The sequence below is a fragment of the Meleagris gallopavo genome, chromosome 3, assembly GCF_000146605.3.
Source record: "Meleagris gallopavo isolate NT-WF06-2002-E0010 breed Aviagen turkey brand Nicholas breeding stock chromosome 3, Turkey_5.1, whole genome shotgun sequence".
Classification (NCBI taxonomy): Eukaryota; Metazoa; Chordata; class Aves; order Galliformes; family Phasianidae; genus Meleagris; species Meleagris gallopavo.
In genome coordinates, this window is record NC_015013.2 from 17,293,586 (window position 1) to 17,316,907 (window position 23,322).

A 23,322-nucleotide genomic window follows, 5' to 3' on the forward strand; every position below is an offset into this window, starting at 1 on the left:
GGGGAAACAGATAAAATATTTAAAGTTTGTGTTCCAAAACTTTTAAATAGATAAGAAATAAAATCCCTTCAAAAAAAGATGAAGTAAGGAGGTTCTCTTTGTGAGAGATACACAAGATTCACAGATAGCTTACAAACAAAACGTATAGAATTTTTTATTCAGTACAAAATAGAGAAGACCAGGATTTCCCTTTCCAATCTTCACTAGCCACTAGTAAAATGAGGAGGGAAAAAACAAACAAACAAACAAACAACAACAACAAAAAAAACTAAACAGCAAACAGCGAAGAGCAGTTAGTAACAGACTTAAAAACGTGCCACTATGTGTGAGTGTGAACTTGTAAACACAGCTTCAAGGAGAAAAACCCCACAGTTAGAAACAAAAACACTGCATCAGCGTATGCCGGTTGGTAATATCAACATAACTGAAGAGAAAGATATGATGGATACACCTATCCAATATAGCAAGGATTAAAACTCTGTACTGCCTAAACCAAGGGAATTTTGTTTGTTTTCTCATTTAATTGAAATGGGAAATAATAAAATCATTCTTAGTATCTCTTCCTTTCTACCACCCATTCCCACCACCCAGCCAGCACATTACTTCTTGTCTACAGGCGTAACATATCCCAGTGCAGCCCAACAACCAGAGGTAAAAATATGACATATTTCAAAGGAGCTATACATATTTCATGGGCAAAAAATTATCTCCTGGTAGACAGCAGACACAAACACAACAGTATTTGTGGACTGCGTTAATAGCTATCTCCCAGAATACATACCTTTTGTCAGAAGGCATTGTTTGAAATAGCCCTATGTGTCTGGTTATGTGAAATGGCATATGTCTGAACCCAGAAGGCTGTTCAGTAAACAATGCCCTGTCATGTGATATGACATATGTATGCATCCAGGCTATGGAGCTGCCACATTAATAAGGGTTTTTTAGACGTAACAGATGAGCTCTCTATTTATATGATACTTTTGAAAGAACATTTTCTGTTACTTTACACTTGTAATAAGTAGACAACGATAAAGGGAGAGTAGAAAATAAGCTCTTTCTTACTGTTGCCTTCTTTCTCTTCTCCTAAAAAACCTATCACATAAGAAAAATGTATGTGATACTTTGCATGTCTGAATTTAATTCAACAACTCTCTAATTATGGTTTCCTAAGAGATGCCATTTGTATGATCCCTTGCTATTTTCTGAAGTGATGCAGTTAAAAAGTTAAGTATCTTGCAGAAACTTCTGATAACATAGGAACAGTGTGAGCTAATTTGATGCAATTCTATCACGCCCGTGGAGATATATAGTAATATAACTAAAATGTTACTAAAGCATTGCAGACAGTATTTTTTTCAGTTGGCAATGAGTCAGAGAAAAGTGAATGTTCTGAATTTCAATATATACGCTTTCTTTCACCCCTCTTTCAAATGAATAGCTCTCCAAGAAAGCATATTGATCGTCAACAGAGTAATTTATTTGTAAGAAAATAATGGGGAAATACTTGTAGTGCTTATTAGGAACAGCAAAACCCAGCAAGCATTTATGGCATCCATCTACGAGGTACTGAACACATATAATTCAATCCTGTTACAAAATTATACAATTTTAACTTTGCTAATTAGATATTAATTCTGAAAAGAGCCAAAAAGCATCTACTTTTATGCCTATTCCATAGGATCATTTTACTTCATCTACCAAAGACTCACAGCACCTGCATGGCTGGAGAGGAAATGTTCTCTCCCACTCACTGGCCATCCTTATTGCCCGACAGTGCGTGGCACTCCTTCAAGCAGAGTTCTTCACAGACTGTGAAATCTTTCTGGCATACTGGCCAGATACGTTTTTGAATACAGTCTGTGGAAGTGGATGTGCTGGTTCTGATGGAACAGAGACATCAAGGTGCTGTCAGAGTTCGTTACTGTTAGATGTGCATTTAAGTATCATTAAATATTTTAAAAAGAATGTTGAAATAGATTTCTCATGACAGTCTGACAAATCTCACATAAAATGCATCTCTGGTGTGGGGGTAAATTATAGGAAGAAAACACATGAGGTGAAAAAATGAGAATGCAGCAGAGAATGGGAAGAAGATAACTAAGTACAAACCTAATATTATTTGGACAGAGTTTTCTAGTTCTTGCTATCATTTTGCTAAGTATTTTTTCAGGCTCACATATAGAATGTGCAGGTTTCTACCACTTGGGAAGCCAAGCTTGAATATTAGTAGCAAATTTTGCTCTAGAAAGGCATTAAAACTTGGACATCCTAAAATCAAAATATTTGTGGTTCCACATGCCTTATGGGCATCCAGATCTTATTCCAGAACAAATTCATTGATTTAAAACACAGCATTCAATGCTGTAAATTGTTCCAGTTAGTTAATTATTGCCACTATTTTAAGTGTACGCTTCAATTCTCATTTGAATGAAGCTTCCAAATGAATGCCATTTCAGTAGCATCCAGCTACTGCATCTACTTTTATTTTGCAAAATAAAACTGAGAGAGAGATGGAACTCTTTGGGCTGGAATAGAAAAGGGTCTTGCATAAATATCTGATGAGAAAGAATAAAAACAAGGGTGCTGGATTTTTCTCAGTGGTGCCCAGTTATAGGACTAGAGGTAATGGGCACAAACTGAAGAACTTGGAATTCCATGTGAACACAATAAAACACTTTTTACTGTGAAGGGAGTTCAAACACCATCACAGGCTGCCCTGAGAGGTTGTGGAATCTCCAGCCATGGAGTTACTCAAAATGCAACTAGACATAGTCCCAGGTAACCTGTTGTAGATGACCCTGTTTCGGAAGATATACAGGATATTGCTGGGTCTGGCTGGGATGGAATAAACCCCATAGCAGCAGACATAGTGTTGTGGTTTATGCTTGTAACTAGAAAAACACTTATAATCACCAATATTTTGGCTGTTTCTAAGCAGTGTTGAAAGAGTATCAGCTTTTTCTCTCCAACCCTTCCCCTCCAAAAGGCCTGGGGACTGTGGGTGGGTAGGGGACATGGTCAGAACTACTGACCTAAACTGATCAAAAGGATATCTCGTACTGTATGGTGGTAAACTCAGCAATAACTACAAGGAGAAAGAAAGAAAAGGAGCACCACAGCAGGTGAGTTGGACTACATGATCTAAAGACTTCCCTTTCAACCTAAATGATTTTATGATTTTATAATTTTGTGAAATACTTAATTTAGGGAAATTAAAAAACAAAACAAAAAAAACTTTTCATTTTATGTGCCTCAGAGCAGAAATTTCTATCCTCTGACGCTCTTAACATCATCTTGTGGTAGAAGAGAAAGAAATGGAGAGAGAAAAGAGGAGAGGACACAAGAGAAAAGTGAAAAGAAACTAAGCAAAGAGAAGTGGAATTGTATCGTCTATCTGATGCCAAATCAAAATATATGAGAGCAATAAGAAAGAAAATGATGGGATCTGAGTGTTTTGGAAAACAGATAATGAACTACTCAAGAGTCGTTTCTCTGGTCACAGAGTAGACTACTGTAGATCCTTAATTTTCTGTTCCCTCTGAAGAGACAAACCTCCATCTTTTTATTGTCAGTGATTTGTTGTCTGCATCAAGAAACCTAGACGGCACAACTCTGCCTACAAAAGTGAAGGCAGAGTATAAACCTGGCAGTCATCCTTTTGGACGAAAAGGCCATCTTTCTTTCCTAAGCCACTTAATATTGTCAAGGAAAGCAAATATGGGGAGAGAACAAGAGGGATACTTGAAACAGATACCATCAGTGAAATTATCTGCATTCTCTTTCAGTATTTGTCAGTATTCATATAGTTCAAAAAAATTTATAAAGGATATTAAAAACATTAATTTCCAGAATGTATGACCAACTATCTTCAGATTTAATTTGAGAGTAGAAACGTGTAACTATCAACACAGAGACAAAAGTGATTAAAAACTAAGAGTCATCATTAAAGGCAAGGGTCTTCCTGGTTTCTTCTTGATGCAGAAATTGTTCATTTTTACTGCAATATTTGTATGTTTCATTTAGATTATAGGACATAGCTTTTGTAGATCCAGAAGCTCATTTCATTTGTTAATGAGACAGGAAGACAATCCTTATATTTTCCCCTTGCTCCTCATTTTATCTGTGATTTCATCATTACTAATTCTGAGATAAAAAAAAATTTATTATGGTGTATAATACTTATAAAAACCTTAAGATTGTTTTCATGCAGTTGAATAACTATAGTGCTTGACAATAAGTACGTAGAGCTAACCACAATTTTCTAGAAGCAGGGCATATTTCTAGCCCCTTTCCACCAAAGACTTACCTTACACTGTGGTAGGAAAATAATATGAATGAGTCAGTAAGTAGCTTCTATCTTCATATTTTTTATTCAAGTATATTATCCAAACACATTTTATTTATACTTTAGCTAAATTTTGTGTAATGGCATATATTCAAGGTTAGCTAGAGATAACTGTATATGATGATGGAATAAGCAATGAGATAGACCTCAAGTATAAGGTAGTTAAATACTTTATTTGTAATACCCTGATAACTACAACTCAAATGAAAATGCAAAATGTTACATAAAAAAATTTATTATATTCACAGTAGCATTATTTCCTTTATTTTTGTCAGGTTCTACTTTGGTCTTCGCCATTAAAGAGAGAAGCACAAGCCATTAAGTTGAAGGCTGAGGTACATTCAATGAAGGGTAAAGCTGCAGCATACTGTGGACAACATCTGAGTAAACAAAGCTCTTGATGAAAGAATTCTGGAAGTCACAAGTTGGAATATGGAAAACAGGCTTATCTATTATGTGAGTATTTCAAAGCAGTTTGACTATGTTATGAATATCTTAAATAATAACACTTCTGATAAATAATAATTTATCAGAACATACAAATAAATTAAAAAATGCACAGAGAAAATTAAAACAAACAAACAAACACTCTCCAAAAAAATAAAATTAAAAATACCTAAACATCACCGAACTCCAAATCCCTTCAAGTTAGTTTGGAGAAATCTTATTTCTGTGTACATTTCTGTAATAGTTTTTAATATATGTCAATGTCAAAATGAAGCCATATAAAGCAATATTAAAAAAAGAAAAGAAAAGAAAAGAGAAGAAAAGAAAAGAAAACAACACAGCACTTTATTTGTTTCTCATCAAATAACTCAACCCAGATATGTTCCCATTTGTGGGATTTGAATGTCAGAGGACTGCTATACACATATATTATTTAGAGGAAATTAATCTCAGTAGTCAAACATAATACTGAAAGTTACAACCTACCGAGAAGTCAAGTACAAATTTCTCAAATTCATCACACATTCTATGTTACACTAAATTCTTCCTTTAAAGGTTACTTTCTAGCTAGCAAATGTATAATTACTCCATCTGCCAACCCTACAGCATTGCAGTACTCTCAAAATTGCCATATGTGGAAAAGTCAGGCTGTTGGCCTGTTTATTTAATATATATTCTGTAGAACCTGTGAAATCAAATGTTAACATCTCTCATCAGATCTCAAAATACATGGGGAATATTTGCTTCCCTGTTAAATAAGTGTAGGTGATATGGAATAGTTAGAATGAGCTCGTCATCTCAACTACTGTATCCCAGACTAGTTCATTCTGCTTATCACAGTAGATCAGAATTTTTTTAAGAGATCCATACACTAAAGAAGTATGGATTTAAATTTAAAGTTTATACTTCTAAAACAGCATGAATTTTGGCAAAAATAATATCTGAAAATTCTGGTATTTTTATTTATATCATGTATGAATCTAGGCATAAAAATTATTTCTTCTTTCTGAAGCTAATATTGTAAACAAGAAATCAAGAAAACTCTGGTCTAAAAATAAATACTAGCTCTTACTTATTCTTTGGTAATAAATAATGGACAAAGAGCTTTTGTTTTTGTTTTTCTTTTTAGTGCCTATGGATGTTTTTTTGTGCGAAGAAATAGAAATAGATTAATAAGTGCAAGAGTAATATATTTCTTAGAGTGTACACCTAGATTTACTGTAAGTCAAGTTGCTATGTTTTACTGTAAGTCAGGATATTAGAACAAAATTGTATTGGGGAAAAAAAAAAAGTGTTCTAATTTCAAACTTTATTTGGAGGGGAAAAAAAAAAAAGCTGATCTGATAAAGTTTCCAGATCTTCTGCTCTAAGTAGCTGCTTTCTGGTGACTCTATTCAAATACAACCTTTACAGAACCATGATGTCATTTATTGACAGCCTGTAATGATGCTTTATAAGTTATAATTCAATAAAGCTATTCACTCTACACAAATATTATCTTCCTTTGAAAGAAGGCTTATAACCTAAGGCAGCGAGTCAATACATATTTGCCCTACTAATATATTTACAGGCCATTTCAACTACTTCGTTCATGCATGAGAGAGTCATCTGAATACTAACTTTGTTTAGAATGACATTATGAAAAATGTTCAGCAGGAATCAAAGTACTTTTAAAAGACACTGAAAATAAAATCAAACTAAACTTGCACAAGATTGTCTCCAAAGTAGGTTAAAAAAAAAGAGCACTCAAGTGTTCAAAGATTTCATATCTTCCACGAATTCATTCCTTTCAATCTTTATGAGCTGCTGTGAGTGATTATGAATCAATAGCTGTTACATCAGCATGAAAAAAAGCCTACCACCCCCCTAGATTCATCTCAAAACACAGAATCACAGAACTGAAGGGATTGGAAAGGTCCTCAAGAGATCATCGAGTCGAACCCCCCTGCTAAAGCAGATTCCTTAGAATAGGTCACATAGGCACGTGTCCAGATGAGTCTTGAATATCTGCATAGAAGATGACTCCACAATCTCTCTGGGCAACCTGTTCTAGTGCTCTGTCATCCTTATAATAAAGAAGTTTTTCTGCATGTCAGGATGGAACTTCCTATGTTCAAGTTTTAGGCCATTATTCCTTGCCCAATCACTACACACCACTGAGAAGAGCCGGGCCTCATTCATTTGCCTCCCACCTCCCTCTAGATATTTATAAACATTTATCAGATCCCCTCTCAGTCTTCTTATAGGCCCAACTCCTTGCCCAGCTCTCCAGTCTGTCCAGGTCTTGTTGAATGGTAGCACAGCCTTCTAGATTTTCAGCCACTGCTCCCAGCTTTGTATCACCAGCAAACTTGCTGAGGGTAGTCTCTATCCCTTCATCCAGGTCATTGATGTAGATGTTGAACAAGATCAGACTCAGCACTGTCACCTATCTGCAGTTCATGATAGATTATCCCCAGGATCCTCTGAGAAATCAAAATAAGGACAGACAGTTTTCTGTTCAGTGCTCTTTCTAAGGTGCAGTTTTTCTAACGGACTCCTATTGCACAGCTGTTGCACTTGCCAGATGACTTCAGCAAGGAATGCATTACAGTATCATATGGTACTTAGTTGAAATGCATGAAGCAAAGGAACAGGACTTGCTAGGTTTGTTTATCATTTTTTCCTATCCATTGTAAAAGGACTGTCTTGTTCTTAACTTAACAAATATTTGTGAGAAATTCTAATAGATTGATGTTTTATAATTTATACGTAAAAACTCTCTGTATATAGCATGCAGTATCCGTCACTTTTGCTTCTTTGGCTATCTGTCCAGTAGGACAGATCCATTCTTCCAATATGTTTTAGAGCGCAGGATGACTTGAGTTGTGCATTTATGAAGAAGAAAGCATTTTCAGAACACTCATTGTGTTCATGATTCATTTTCTATTCCAGACAGTATTTATCAAAGGGTAGGCAGACCAATTTCCACCCTCTCTCATCTCCCCTTTTTCTCTAGTATATTTGAGAGCCATAAGTTATTCTTACTCACAGACTAGGAAAATTAAAAGTTCAAAAACATGAAGGGAATCAGCTCCACTCCTTCACTTATTTTGTGATTGACTCCTTAGTTCTTCACTAGTGCAACTAAATATATTTTTCATTGTGCAACTAATACACCTCCAACAAATTAGCAATTTAGAGAAAAGTTCTAATTATGAAATCAGAGAAGATAAAGAGGAACCTCTGAGTAATACTTCTGAAGTGACATAATGCCAGTATAGAAATATAAAAAAAATATTAAAAACTTTCATACTATGAATATCATATGAAAATCAAGTGAGGTAAACAAACCTTATTGCCATGAAGATCAATTAACTCCAAAATCTGTCATCTAAATAGAAGAAAAATGTAGAACTTTAGATGACATCAAAAAGTTTTTTAACACCTTTTCTTTATTTTCACTGGTTTTTGTTTGTTTCATTCTCATAAAGAATATCCAGTGTTTTTTTGCTTTCTTCTTTTCTGCTTTCCTTTTGTTATGACTCCTTAATTTCACTCCTGAAATTTCCATCCAATATGTATTTTCATAAAATACCCAAATAATAAAAAGAAACTGAATGGAGAAAAACTTGGGGAAAACAATGAAGAACTAGCTACTGTTGCACACTCCACAGTTTTATAGAATCTGCTCTATGATAAACAGATTATTCAAAACTCATAAAAAGCAGCTAAAATGAAACATTTTTCCCTCATATTAGTGAGGAAACCTGCCAAATCAGGATCTGAAACAGTGATAGGGGCTGGTAAACATTCTCATCTTGCACAGCTGGGATGACCGTAACTGTTAGCCACAATTCATATTTGCCTCATCCCTCTGGCTAAACTCATTTAATTCCTGATATATTCTGTTTGTTTCTCCAAAACAAAGCTTTCTACTGTCAAACCTCATAAGTGTCTCAGATAGCTGCTAAATTTTATGCAAGCTTCAGTTCCCTCTTCCTTCTTTTGTGTGCACTTTTAGGCAAATAATTCTGGATAAGGGAGAAGGACTTTGAGAACTTTACCAGTGTTGATATTTCTACCTGTTGTGGAAGGAAGAAAGGGAAGGAGAAACAGGCCAAGCATATTGTTCTTTTTGTTTCTTCCTTACATTGTAACGAGGAGAAGAAAAACAGCCCGGTCCACAGCAACCAGACTGCTTCCAAAATACATGAGAAAGTTTTCCTGTCTCTCTTAAAATGTGTGCGCTTCATGCCTGTTCTTTTCTGTTGTCCTCTACACACAGTTCCCACCGTATGGAAGTAGGGCCAATAATTAGGCCTCTCTTCTTTCTTTTCTGTTCAGAAAAAAAGAAGAAAGAAGCAACACCTATTAACTGGGCAGAGATTATCTCTAGATTTCTATGGAAGGGTAAGGGGACTACTAGTGCCTACTGTGGAGCATGGGCAACACTGCATTCTTCTAACTGACTTAACTGTGTAAAAACCTGGCCATAAGCTGCCATGTTGGTTACACCAGGACCTCTTCTGCCTTGAAGCCAAAGCACAGAAACAACCCTACTTCCTCTGGCCACTCCAGAAGAAGATCTGACAGAGTTCCTAGTTAGAAAATATTTATCTTTTCAAAGAGCCTGTGTAAGGCTAATTTTCACATAGACTCTCTCAGACAGAAGTACTAATTTATTTTCCTATCATAGTAGCAGGATCGTTCTTACTGTCTTAAATCAGTAAGATAAGAGTTTCGCGTCCAGCAATAACCCAAGTGTTGCCTTTGTTACCTTTGTCCAGCAACAGCAGGCTGCATCGCAAACTTGCAGTAAAAAGGTTGCCATAGCAAATGGGTCCTTCTCTTTCTCTTTTAACTTCAACTTTCTCCTCATTCTTTTGCAAATCACAGTGAAATATTGCTTTTAGAAATAAAGCAATTGAAATAAATCTTGTCCGGAAGTAATTAATGTTCAATGCTATTCTTTCAGAATGCATATTCTTTTAAAAATATATGGAATGTGAAACATTTATCTTTATAGAAACATCAAAATGTTTCTTCAGTAAGTTGTTTTAAACAATAAAACAAACAGAAAAAAGAACTACAGTTTTAGTTTAAGACTGAAACAAAGACTAGAAAAGTTTAGAACAGATCAAGTAACAAGGAGAACAATGTAATCAGCATATAGGTGTAAAATGACTACTTTAACCTTGTGCTTGTTTCTGTAACTTTAATTTTAGTGACTTTACCTGTTCTCATTCTCTGTGAAGAAAAAAAAATGTCATGATGGAAATGAGGAACTTCTAATAAAGTTCTGATAATGCAAATATTCAGTGACCTTTCTTCACAAGAAGTAAATACACAAAGGAGTTATTGGTTCACTATACATGGTTTACCATATTATCTCGTACTGTCCCCTTACCCCACCCCACCCCCCAGTATTTTATTACACAATATAAAGTTATCAAGAAGTCAAAAAATTCACAAGTTTGGAAATATTAGTTATTGCAAAACAGTAACAATCCCACTCTATGTATCACTATGATAATTCTTTAGATATATAATTACACAGCCCGTCATTCTGTATCATCATACATCGTTCTATGATTCTATGATTCCCGCAGAGGATGGACTGTGTTTGGTTAATGAACAGCTAGTCACTTTCAGCTCCATTTTTATGAGCAATTATTGCATGGCATAAAAGCCCTGCTCTAAACACAGTTGTTAGATTCTTCACCAACTTTTCTATGAGGATCATAAACATAATGGAGTTGTATTTAATAAATTTAAATTTGCTACATCACTGGTAATTGTGAACAAAGTATTATTGTGATTATACAGATAAGAGACAGAGACTATAAAGTCAAAGAACTTTCTATATTTGCATGGTTGATATAAGAGATATAGAATGTTGCTTCCTGGATTGCTATATATTTTGTTCCTTGATGTATTTTAAATGCAGGAATTTCTGTTGCAGTCATAAATTCCATCAAACTGAGCAGCCAGTAAATGAGAAATATACAATTAATCATTGCCTTTCTGTTAAATGACTAATTAAATGTCACACAGACTCTTTGACAGTGGAGCAAACGGAACTTCAGATCCTCAAAGCAGTGGCGAACTATCTTAATTATGTGTTCTTCCTTCTGGTCACACTTGCCTCTGTGTAAGACAAAGTAAATTATCTGGGCCCCCACCAAATTCTCAGATAAGCAGGAGATACTAGACCATGCTTCTCAGAATTGCATAGCTGAGCCCATCAAAAAGCTGCTTTTTCAAATCTACTTAGTACACTAGGATACTTCTTGCTGAGGATGGCAAAGCTTCTCCTTCAAAAGAGCTAATTTACAAAAACAGGTTATTAGGCAAAAAGCCAGTTTAAAACCAAGCAGCAAAGATAGGTGAAAAGCCCTCTGGTTTGTAATGGCTTTTTTTGACAATTTTGATAATTCTGTTTTGAAGGTAGAATAAAAAACAAGCTTAACAGATTCAGATTAAAGTAACTTCTATAGAGAAAATAGGTCATCACAATCTCTGAATTACACTGATTAAATTGCAATATATTTAAAATAGAAATACGTATTTATAAATCTTTCCCTTTAAATTCATTTTGATATAGGATTTTATTAATCAAAAATAGAAACAATTACGGCTTCTAAATTGAGCTGAAATTATTTTCCTCAAATAGGAACTGAAATAGAAAAATTGTTTTGAATTATATTTTTAAATTTGGCTGCAAGTGATACAATTATTTTTTCTTTACTTATTCAGAATACAGGTTGAGCTATTTAAAAAAAAATGTTTACCTATTAGGAATCTACTCAGGAAAGAGTTCACTTGCAGCTGCTAAAGACTTCAGGATAATAACAAAAAATAGCGATCTTTACGCTGTCACTTGAATCAGCGCATACAGTACTTGTTCCTTTTTTCAGCCTCATGACACTGTTGTACCAGAATATGGGTTTGTTTGGAATGTTGGATTTTGTACCTGACTCATACCAGCTCTACCTGAATATCTACACTGCTTAGTGGATCCCAAAAGGAGAGAGCTGCAGCACAAGTGCAAATTGAAACAAAGCTGACCATTAAAACAAGAAAAAATAAAAAGTAAAAGCCAACAATCTATTATTCAGCGTAAAGAGAATGCTTTAAGTAGTTGTGATTCTTTTATATCAGTAGCATGGCAAATAGCAAGTCTACAACAAGAGAAAACAAAAAGGCTCCTGGACATGTTGTAGACTTATTCCATTTCTGAGGTATTTCCATTTTACTATTTTAGACATTGCAGGAGAGAGTGCAGGAACAGACTTTTTTATCCATTCACTGATAAGAGAAGAGAGATACTGACAGGCAAGTGATTTATTACAACTCCTGAGGTACACACAGAACACTCCTATATCCTGATACAACTGTGTGAAATGACCTCCATCTAGTTGTTCCTACTCACACTTTCCATAATAATATATATTTTTTTAAATTGCAAGAATATTTAATATTACTCAGATTTTTACCATGCATGATATTGCCCTCGTCTATATCTTTTATATTATTAAATGGAGGTATGGTCCCATGTACCATGATGCTCATGGAGGGAGTCCCTTCCTTCTCAGTTTGGCATGCTTAGGTGTAGTTTTCCTCAACAAGACTCACACATCAGACAGTATCACACGGCTCCCACAAACCCTGGGGTAAGTTACACATCATATTACTATATATATATAATACCTGAATATGCATTCAAGTAAACATTCCACATATAGATTTCTCAAGGCCATCTGATCCAGCTCCCTCAGCAGTGGGGGTGAGTAGTGCCACCTGGACCAGGACCAGGGCAGTCTTGCAGTCTGTATCCCCAAGGCTCCTTGGGGCTTCTGTTAGTGATGGCAAAAAATCACTTTTACAGGGCTACACAAGTAGTACAAGAGTGAACAAACATCAGATGAAACTTGAAGAAGTTTCAAAAGAAAAAAAGTAGCTTTTTCTTCAGAGGACAGTTCTTCTGGGAGTTACAGTGGATACTAAAAATTAATTGAGTTTCCAAAAGTGATTAGCTCCATGATTCAAATTAATGAGAATTTAAGCAGAAAGCGAAGTCTAGAAATAAAATACACCATTTGGAAATCAGAAATCCAATGAGCTAAAAATTAATGATAGTTGAGCCCATGTCACATACTGTGCTATTTCCTTACTTAACTAAAGCAACTACTGAAGACAAAATCTGTCAGAGAAATAGTAGTTTGTTTTGCACAACCTGAAACTGATCCATATCCAACATTAAAATTTCAAGGTATAAGAATTTAAGACGTTCTATAATAAAGCTATTAGCATCATAAAATAATTGAGAAAATACTCAAAATACAGTTCTTATAGATACTGTTCATAATTCTTCCTTTTGCATGTCTGGATTTACCAAATCACAATAAACAAATAAATAAATAAAATAAATTGAGAAAAGCAAAATCTTTCCTGAAACTATGAGTATCCAGTTTAATACAATGCTCAGATATCTAAAGAGATAAAATCACTGGAAGCAAATGGATAACTGTGTGGTCTGTAATAAGAATTCTGTGTGCAATTAATCACTTTTCGCACTTAGTCAAGCTTCACACATTAAATTTCTATTAACAAATGGACAACAAAAATGAAGTCCATATACTTTAAAAGTACTAAACAAAAACAACAACAAAAATTGTTCAATTTACACCACTGAAACTAAGATTATTACATTGCTCTTAAATCAGCACAAGTAGAACCAGAGCTGGGACAAATATTTTAACATTACCCTAATTCTCCAAAAGGGAATTTATGTTAGATTAATCCTATTCCCATTATGGACTATGCAGCTTGTGTGCATATTAATTGATCTGTAATATCAGATTTATGAAGACTTTCAGTTTTCCTAGACACATAGGAAGAAAGACAAGATAAAAGGATTGTGGTCTAGTTATGTTTCAGTGTAATAATTCGTCTAAGAGTATCTGGCAGTAATTCACACAGTGCAGGTTATGATTCATTTTTTTTTTTCTATCTGGCCAAGAGATTGTTATGAGCTTCCTTTGTCTATTTGTTCACCGGTCAAGTAACCATATAATATGAAGACCAGTCATCACAAATAACATCCAGATTGTTGATCTTTTTCCTAGCAGTCAGGTGAATTTTGTAGCTAGCTGTTTCCCTAATATCATGAATGAAGATATTTATTCACTACCTAATAAAATACAGCTGTTATTCATTGGAAAATTTAGACAATATTTGTGCTATTTCAGTATAAATTAATTCTACCTCTGTTCTGTAATTCATACACTTTTGAATTGTCAGTCCTCCCCAAAAAATTAATTGGTTCCCATCTTATCCAAATGATCCTTACTTTACCTTTTAATGTAACATTTCAAAGCACATTAGTTAAAATTACTTCTATCGCACTTAAATCCTTTTCATAACGTGATGACTACAGGCATGTTATGAGACATGGCCTGAACAGGCCTATTTTGTGTACTGAACAGATGCATACTAAGAACATACAAATAGCATTTGTTAGCTTAAACCCTAGACAGAAGTACACAAAATTGCACAAATGGTGATAACATGTATGCATTCTGTAACATTATAATACTAGTAATAATGTTTTGGAACACAGCTAGGCCATGACTGCAAAGAGGGAAACAATGACTTGTAGAGTAGTTGCATGAATAAAGTGAAGGAAAATAGATTTAAGACATAAAATCTAAAGGCAGAAAATTTGGCTTAGAAAACTAAAATAATTCTGCAAAACATGCAGGAAGTGTATATTGTAGAATTAGGATAATCCTGCGGAAGAAATAGGAAAGACTACACAATCCCACAATCACAGAAAAGTCAATCTCAGAAGAGATTTCTGGACAGCATCTGAGCCAATCTCTGTTAAAAGCACATCTTAGTTTAGTTTATCTAGGGATCTGTCAAACTAAATCTAAAGTATTTCCAACAAAAGAGATACTAACAATTTTATGGGCAACCTAAGTCATTGTTTAACTTCTCTGTATTTTTTTCCCCTATATCTAGGGAGGGTTTCCCCTGAAGTGGCTAGTGCCCTTCTCTTCTTGCCCTGTTACCACGTTCTTGTGAAGAGAACAGATCCATCTTCTCTATAACTACAGTTTGGGTACTGAAAGATTGATTACTCCCGCTACATAAAGATATCTTCCCTAGGATGAACAAATATAATTCTTTTAACCTTCTCTCATATTCAAACTTGTCCAACTCCCCTGTCATTCTGATGGTTTCCCCTGGGGTCTCACAAACCCTCTCCAGTTTTGCAATGTCTCTTGATCTGAGTGGACCAAAACCAGGCAGTATACCAGTTGTAATTAAAAACTGTCAAGTAGAATGAAATAATCACAGCTCTTGATTTGCTGGCTATACTTTTGTTGATCTAACCCGGGATATGACTAGCCTTCAATACTCCAAGTGTGCTTTAAAGGCGTACTAAACTTGTGATTCCCTAAGATCTCCAGGACTTTTTCAGCAGGTGCATCACAGCCAGTCTGAATCCAGCCTTTATTACTTCTAGGGATTTTCTCATATTTGTTGAATGTCATGTCGCTCTTGCTACCCAGTCTTCCTGCCTGCCTAGGACTCTTTTGTGACCTTTCCTTCTATTGTATCTACCTTGACTCCCAGACTATCCATTTGGCTGAAACATAGATGGAGTTCATTCAACCCCTCCATTCAGGTTCTTCATAAAGACATTGAGTAGTGTTAATAAAAGAAACCAGAATAAACCTGGATTCCAAAATTTGGATATCAAAAGCAGATTAAGTCAATTCTTTTCTTTTGGAGGTGAAGCTGAAGCATTGTTGCTGAAAGATGAATGATGATGAAAAGTCAATTCAATTCAAACAGAACACCATCAATGTGTAGCCAATCTAGTAAGAAGTTGCTTTGGAGGTTGAAACTGTCTTGCTTTGTGAATCCTTAAACAATTCTATCTCAGTGATACCTCTTAGCAGATATGCAGATCTACAAGTCAAGTTGCAACTGTGGTCAAACACAACTTCCAATGTAGTTATATTGGAGAGGAACTTCAAGAGGCAGGCCTTTCTAACAGAGTAATTTCCAAGCAGCTCAAGAAACAAATCTGCGTCATTTTTTCTACTTAGTTATCGTAGAGATATGAATGCTATAATTGTTCTTTGCAGACAGTCCCATACTTACCCTGAGATGATTTTTGCATTATTCCCAGACAGTTTATAATCACTCAAAATCCTTTCTGCCACACTTCATGATATGAAATTTACTTCATGAATGAGAATCAGACATAAACCTCTTAAAGCTTGGACTACCTTCCTAGGGGTCCAATGTCTACAGTTTAAAATACTGATTATAGGGGGAATTCCTGTAAGTGTTCATCTCCCTGTTTTAACAGATTCTTTCAATTCTACTTACTCAGAAGTGTATCATCATAAAAGCATGTGTAAAATACAGGAAATACTGTCTGTACTTGTGTTCACACGTTTGTATACCTGTATTTATGTTCACGATCCTCAAGGAAATGAAAGACAAGGGTGCACATGAATTTTAATACATATAAAATAAATAATACAATGAGTAGCTATTTCCCTAAAGTTTATGATTTGGATGCCAACGGATATTGCTATTTAGCATTTTTTTAGGGATGCTTTGTTTCTAATTAAACTCAATATGAAGAAATATGATGTTACTTCACCAGATCAGCTTGAACTGTATTAGCTCTTCAATAACATTAATGCATATTTTCATTTTCATTTCATACTTTAAAGGGGAAAGTAGCAGTACCAGCAGCCTCAGTATATCAAGAAGTCAATTGGTACTACTTTGGTCAGGCATGCATAAGCAACTTCATCATCTTCTTAGACTGTGCTCCTTTTGCCATCTCTTAGTGGTTTTAATAGTTATAGCATTAGTTATTCTCCAATTGTTAGAAATTTCTGCATTCCAAAACAAAGATGAAAAAAAAAATTTAGCAGTGTATGAGATTCTAAATATATAAATACCCAGCTCCAGGTACCACAGGGTATCCATCACAGAAAGCTTAAAAACGTGAGTCAGACCATATTTATTGTCAGATGCTGTGAGGTGGGAGCATGAATACAGGGATGTATGCAGGATTTATGGAGAAGCTAATGCACGGAAAGGTCATACAGTAGTTTGACATCCAACAACAAAAACATACATTCACCTGCTAAAATTCAGCTGTAAAATATAAATCCTAAGACTTTCTCCACCAACTGGTTAAAAAGGACTGAACAAGGAATTGATAAACATTCTTTTGCCGTACATTTATTCATCACAAGACGTTTACTGTCTTCTCTGTCAATCCCCCTTCCCTGTCATGATCCCCTGCATGCACCTGTGTATCAGTTAGTTCTCCATGTATCACTTTCTAAAAATATTTTATTGTATCAGCAGAAATACGATGTTCATGCTGGCCATTTGCCCCTATATCTCCAGAGATGCTTTTTGGTTTCAGCATCAGGGTAGTAAATTACTGTTATTGAGAAAGATTTGTCTGTAAAATTTGGCTGTGCGCTATGGCTGAGTAAAAAAATATATATATATTTTATTTCCTTTAGGATAATTTTCCCCAAAGTCAGTATTCTTTCTGTTTTGCCTATTATACCAACATCTGAGGCTATCTCACTAAAAAGTATCCCTGCCCTATGAGGGCTGCTCCAAAACTAATGCCTCCTATTTTATTATGTTGACCCACAACATCAGAGTGTATATGAAGCAAAGGTGTGCCATTAAATTTCTCCATGCAGAAAAACACTGCACCCAGTAACACTCATTGATTCTTGCTGAACACTGATGGAGACTAACCCATGGATGCGAGCACGGAGCACAAGGAAGAGGTAGGTGGTACATTTCAATAGTGTTAACAGCAACAGTGGATCATTTCAACTGGTGTGGCATTTATGATCTTGTTCATCACTGGAAAAAACGCCTTGCTAAAGGTAGCAACTGTGCTGAAAAAGAATGCTTTGTAATGAAAATTTGCTCTATCAAACAGTTGATGTGCCCTTTGTATCTGTTGTAGTTTCCATGGAAACAAATAAGAGACATTATTTTTGGAGCAACCTACATGATATGCTCACTTCATTACATATTTTTAATTTATAAACACTCCAGTGCAAGACTTATTTCCACTTTGGGAGTGTATACAGAGTACATTAGTAGGTGACAGGAGAAGGAAAATGTTATTTGTTTCTCCTCTAGAACTGAAATTTTGTGACAATGTACATCAGGAAACTCAGCTACATCGAAGTCCTTGGTGCAGTAAGACACCCATAGATTTTCTAAAACGATAAGTACTGACTTAAATCAGAAGTTAAAACCACAAGGCAAGTCATTTTCTAGCCTCTACATGCTATTCAGGTCCTCCAAAATCTTAAAAATATATAAAGCTTCTGTGCTACACTCCTTGCTATCCACAGAATGACAGATGTGCTGTCATGCACATCTAATTCACTTGCATACTCCAAATCTGCAATATACTTGAACTAACACTGGAAGTGGCTGAGTCATCCCATTGATTTTAGCACTCATGCTTAGGCGTAGGTATGTTTCTAAAGATGTCATTGAATCAGGACATTAAAGTACATTTAAGGAGTGCATAAACCCTGTTAGCACTGAAAGTTAATATTAAATGCATCAATAAATGGTAGAAGATAAGACTTTCTTAATATCACATTACAGAGCAAAATATTTCTGTAGGTTAACTTGGCTTTCAGAATGGGTGGGCTGAAAGAAAATTACGTTAAATAACCAAAAATTATACAAAATCGAATTCACTCTGGGAAGTTGTTCTGACAGACATGTATTTCTCGAGTAAAATGGATGTATTTTTATTGAGACTAACATTTAAAATATTGCCCACTAATGTGGTTTCATTGCTCATGCAGAATCCAATTTCTATTTATTCTGCTCAGAGGTTACAAGAGGCATCTGTTTACTGAAGCCAGTTCAATAACTGAATGCAGAAATGTGTATGTTTATATTTACACACAGTAATCTATCATTTAGCTGCTTATACCACAGAGTCCTCTTATTGAAATATATTGCTTTTTCACCATATAATTTTCTCCTGTCTTGTTTCATGTAGGCTTTCTATTACATTTCTTATACCAGCCACCTCCACCCCTCTAATTGCCTCTCTTTCCAACAATCTCAGCGTTTAAAATTCAGTATATTCTTTTTCATAAATATCTGCTGAGAGGCTCAGTTTTTCTTTCCTCTGTCAGAAATCCGTACTAAGAAAAGATAGGCACAGGCTGCAATGAGAGATAATAAAAAGACACACATAACTGATGCAAGAATTTTTATTTATTTATTTATTTTAAGTGTAATATTTAGAACAGTGCTTTTTAGCAGTGGAACGTTATTATAGGAGCTTTTTCTCACTTGAGTCAGGACCAAGCAAGTGCCAAATCAGAATCTCACCTGATAGGTTTTAAGGCTCCCTGGAGTGCTTGACCTCACAGAGAAAACAGGAGGAAATCAGTTATCAAGCTACACTCATAGTAGTAACAATTTAAATCACACCCAGAACACATTCTTCCTGGAAGAAAAATGGCTTTTCAGAAGAGTAGCCAAATACTCTCTACCATAAGTGCTGGCTGAAATGAATGATATTAGTAGATGCAAACGTCTTGCACTCTCCTAATTTCTTACTCTTTTTTTTTTTATTATTAAATGTTACTATGTTTTATAAACAATAGTTATTATAAACAGACGTATATTAAAGCCAGTATAAACTATTACAGCAAAATATGTAGGTTTTCTAAAAGCAATGTGTTTTATTTATCTTCATGGAAAGTACGACAGGTACAAAGAGAACAAGAACACTATTTGATAAAGCAAATTCTCATCTACAAAACATTTTTCCAACATAGTCACCACTGTTAGCTATGCATTTTCTCCAGCAATGAGCCTGCATGCCGCACTTGTAAAAATCTGTACCAGTTGAGGTTACCAACTGTCTCTACCATCACTGCTGAAATACAGCACCCATCACTTCCACTGTGCTCAGATCTACTGTTTGATCTCCATAAACATTCAGCAAGTGTTGATGAATGTCAGTGAGTGCAATCTTTTCCCACATGGAGGAATTCAGTGACACACCTTTGCTTCATATGCTCTTCCATGTCAGATGCCCTTTTATCAGACTATCCCTTTGCTGCCATTTGTCACATGGCAATCAAATATAATGGTGTATTATCAAGAAGATTCAGCCTCTACTGCCATTCCACCAGCACCCGCATCTGACATAGCGGTTCAGAATAATAAAAATGGAGGCATTACTTTCAAAGCAGCCCCCATGTGTGTATATATCTGTATGTATCCATGATGCCCATCACAACACAAAGCCTCACCCCACTCTAACCAACACCCAGACAGCCCTCATGCAGCAGTTACCTCCAGTCAACTGCCCACAGCATTATGGCCTTGCAAGCAGAGTCACGTTGTCCCACATTTTCCCATACATCCTGACTAGGGAAGTAATCCTGCCCCTGTACTCAGCACTCACCTCGAGTACACTGTTCAGTTTTGGGCACCCCAGTACAGAAAGGACATTGAGATGCTGGAGCAGGTCCGAAGAAGAGCAACAAGATTTGTGAAGGACTTGGAGAATATGCCCTACAAGGAGCAACTGAAGGAACTGGGGCTGCTTAGTCTGGGGAAAAGGAGGCTGAGGGGAGACCTTGTTCCTCTCTTCCAATATCTGAAAGATGCTTACAGCGAGAGCAGGGTTGGTCTCTTCTCACTGGTGACAGATGACAGGACGAGGGGAAATGGCCTCAATCTGCATCACGGTAAGTTTAGGTTGGATATTAGGAAACACTTCTTTACAGAAAGGGTTGTTAAGCACTGGAATAGGTCCCCCAGGGAGATGGTTGAGTCACCATCCCTGGATGTGTTTAGAAACCATTTGGATGTGGTGCTCAAGGACATGATTTAGCGGAGGGTTGTTGGATTTAGTGTAATTTGGTTAGGTCGAGGTTGAACTCAATGATCTTTAAGGTCTTTTCCAACATGAGTGATTCTATGATTCTATTATTCTATGATTAATTATACAGATGCAATTGCCATAGTTTGTGAGTCATCCGGCTATCTTGATTCAGTTGAAATCAGGACAGTGTTTTACACTGTTGTCCATAATAAAGGAAAGAACCCAGGGAAATTTGAACTTACTGGCACATTTTTCTGTAACTACTTGCTGTTTATTTTTATACAAAACAGACCTGGCTTAAATCTCTCTCAAGTCACTACAAATTAGGGAAAACTATATTTAACTGAATCGTATTGACATAGAATCACCCAATTATATGGTTCTTTTAGGCTAAAATGCCATTATTTTGTATTTCTAATTTCATCTTCAGAAAAAGGCAGGGAAAATAACAGCATGAAAATTGTGACTGCATTTTATATAAAATATTTCCAAGTCGGTGATTGACATTCTGATCTTTTCAGATCAGTTTTGGTTTTGGTAACATTATCATACAGGTTCCAGATAAATGGATGTTTTACTGTCACAAATTGCTAGCACAGTAATGAACTGCCAGGCTGTTCTTAACATATTCCCATTTGACTTTCTTTTAGCTATTAAATTAACTAATCACTTTCTTGTACTATGGGTTTCTAGCTTTGAGTATGTGTTGATTAAAGATCAGCATGCATAGTAGTTGATCACCTGCTTTGAATTATACCTCTAAGATTTTGTAGCTGAATGAACAGTGATTGCTTCTGAATATTGGAAATGCCTCTATTTTAACCTCCCTGGGATATGACTCTCAGGGACTGAATGGACATCCAGAGCCAGGTGCAGTTTGCTTCCAGCAACAAAGAGTGTAGGATTTGTTTTAGCAAGAAACAAATTTTACGGACAGGGAAATCGTGCTCACCAATATAGTAAATTCCAAGGTCGTTGTTGGAGAGTGTTTTACACTCCCTGCATAACTGACGAATGAAAACCCTGGGTTCTGATGATAAAGACCTTTTTTTATCGTCTGTATAATTTAGTGAACTTGCTAGTCCCTTTCTTGCCCAAAGCTGCTTTTCTACCTAGTTGTCAATGGATCAGCATTCTCAGCATTCTTTCTCAAATTTTAATCATTCTTTAAGTGATTCTCCAGTGAATTCCTCACATGCTGTAGATGCAGGAGACTGCAATCTTTCTGAACAGTATTCATCCAAGTACAGTTTGTTTCCTGTACACCAATTGGAACTCACTAACCAATGGTATAAAGGGGAGAGCGGGAACAATTTCCTATTAAAATATGATCACTCATTCAGCTTAAAATCAAAATCCCAAGAGCATCTTCCTGTCAGTACTCCTTTTTTTCTTTTCACTTTTTATTTTTTCTGCTTTAAGAGAATTCAGTTAATATATCAAGTTGTGAGGCAGAAGACAATCAAATAAAAATTGAACACATATTCATTCTAGAGTATGAAGTAATTTGGAATTCCGGTGCCATTTCCAAAGAAAATAAAAAAAACCCTACTCATAATGTCGCTGAAAGCATAAAATCCATTCAGAAGTCCTAAATAAGAATGGAGAAGTTCTATGCTGTCCAAAACTCAACAGACAACTCCACTTTTTATTTAAAACAGTAGTCAAGACAGATGTCATCTTCCCAGAACTGATAGCATCTTGAATGTCTCCGACAGTAGATGAGATTCTTCTCATGTTCCATGAACTGCTGGCTGAAATTGGTGTAACTACCAGTTAGATATTATTCTTATAATAATTTAGATGATCCTATCTAATTTGATAACTATCAGTTATTATTAATAATAATCTTATTAAAATCTGATTTTCAGAAAATATAATTCAAAACTAAATATCCTTTCTTCTCCTAGCATTTATACTTCTAATGGTAGTATAAGAAATTGAAGGTGAACTTTTCACAAAATTTGAGTTAGTATCTGAAAATGGAATACAAACATTTTTAAAAAATTAATAATTTATTTATCTTTCAGATTTTTTCATATCATTTACCAACTGCCAAACATATGACAGTGAAATAAATATATCAAATGTTATCAAGAGTGTACTTAGCATCAGCTAATTTGAAGGCTTTGAGTAGTCTGTCAGGTGAATCTCCATTAACTTTTTTGGCTCAATTAAAATTTGCAGTTTTACTGCATTAACCTGCTTATAGTGAATCAACAAAAGAAATACAACCTTCAGTAGTTAAAAGCCAAATTTTGTTTTTTTTTCCTAAGTGTTCATGTCTTCTACATTGGTGAAGCATCACCTTAATCAATTAGTGGGAAATAATAAAATGATTTCCTGGAGGTAGTGAATCTTTGTTGAAAATTTTTGAAGTGTACTGTTCAAGTGTTTTCAGCTGTTAGCCAGCTTGTAGTTTTTCTTGAAGCTGTCAGATGAGAGCTCCAAGTATACGACAAAGTGACAGAAGTTAACATCTCCATTAGGTACAAAAACAAGACCAAAACAAATTGACTAGTAAACTGTTGCATCTGTCTCCAGCTATCAGCTCATAACAATCAGATAACTTCCAAGGTGCAACATTTGCAAAAAA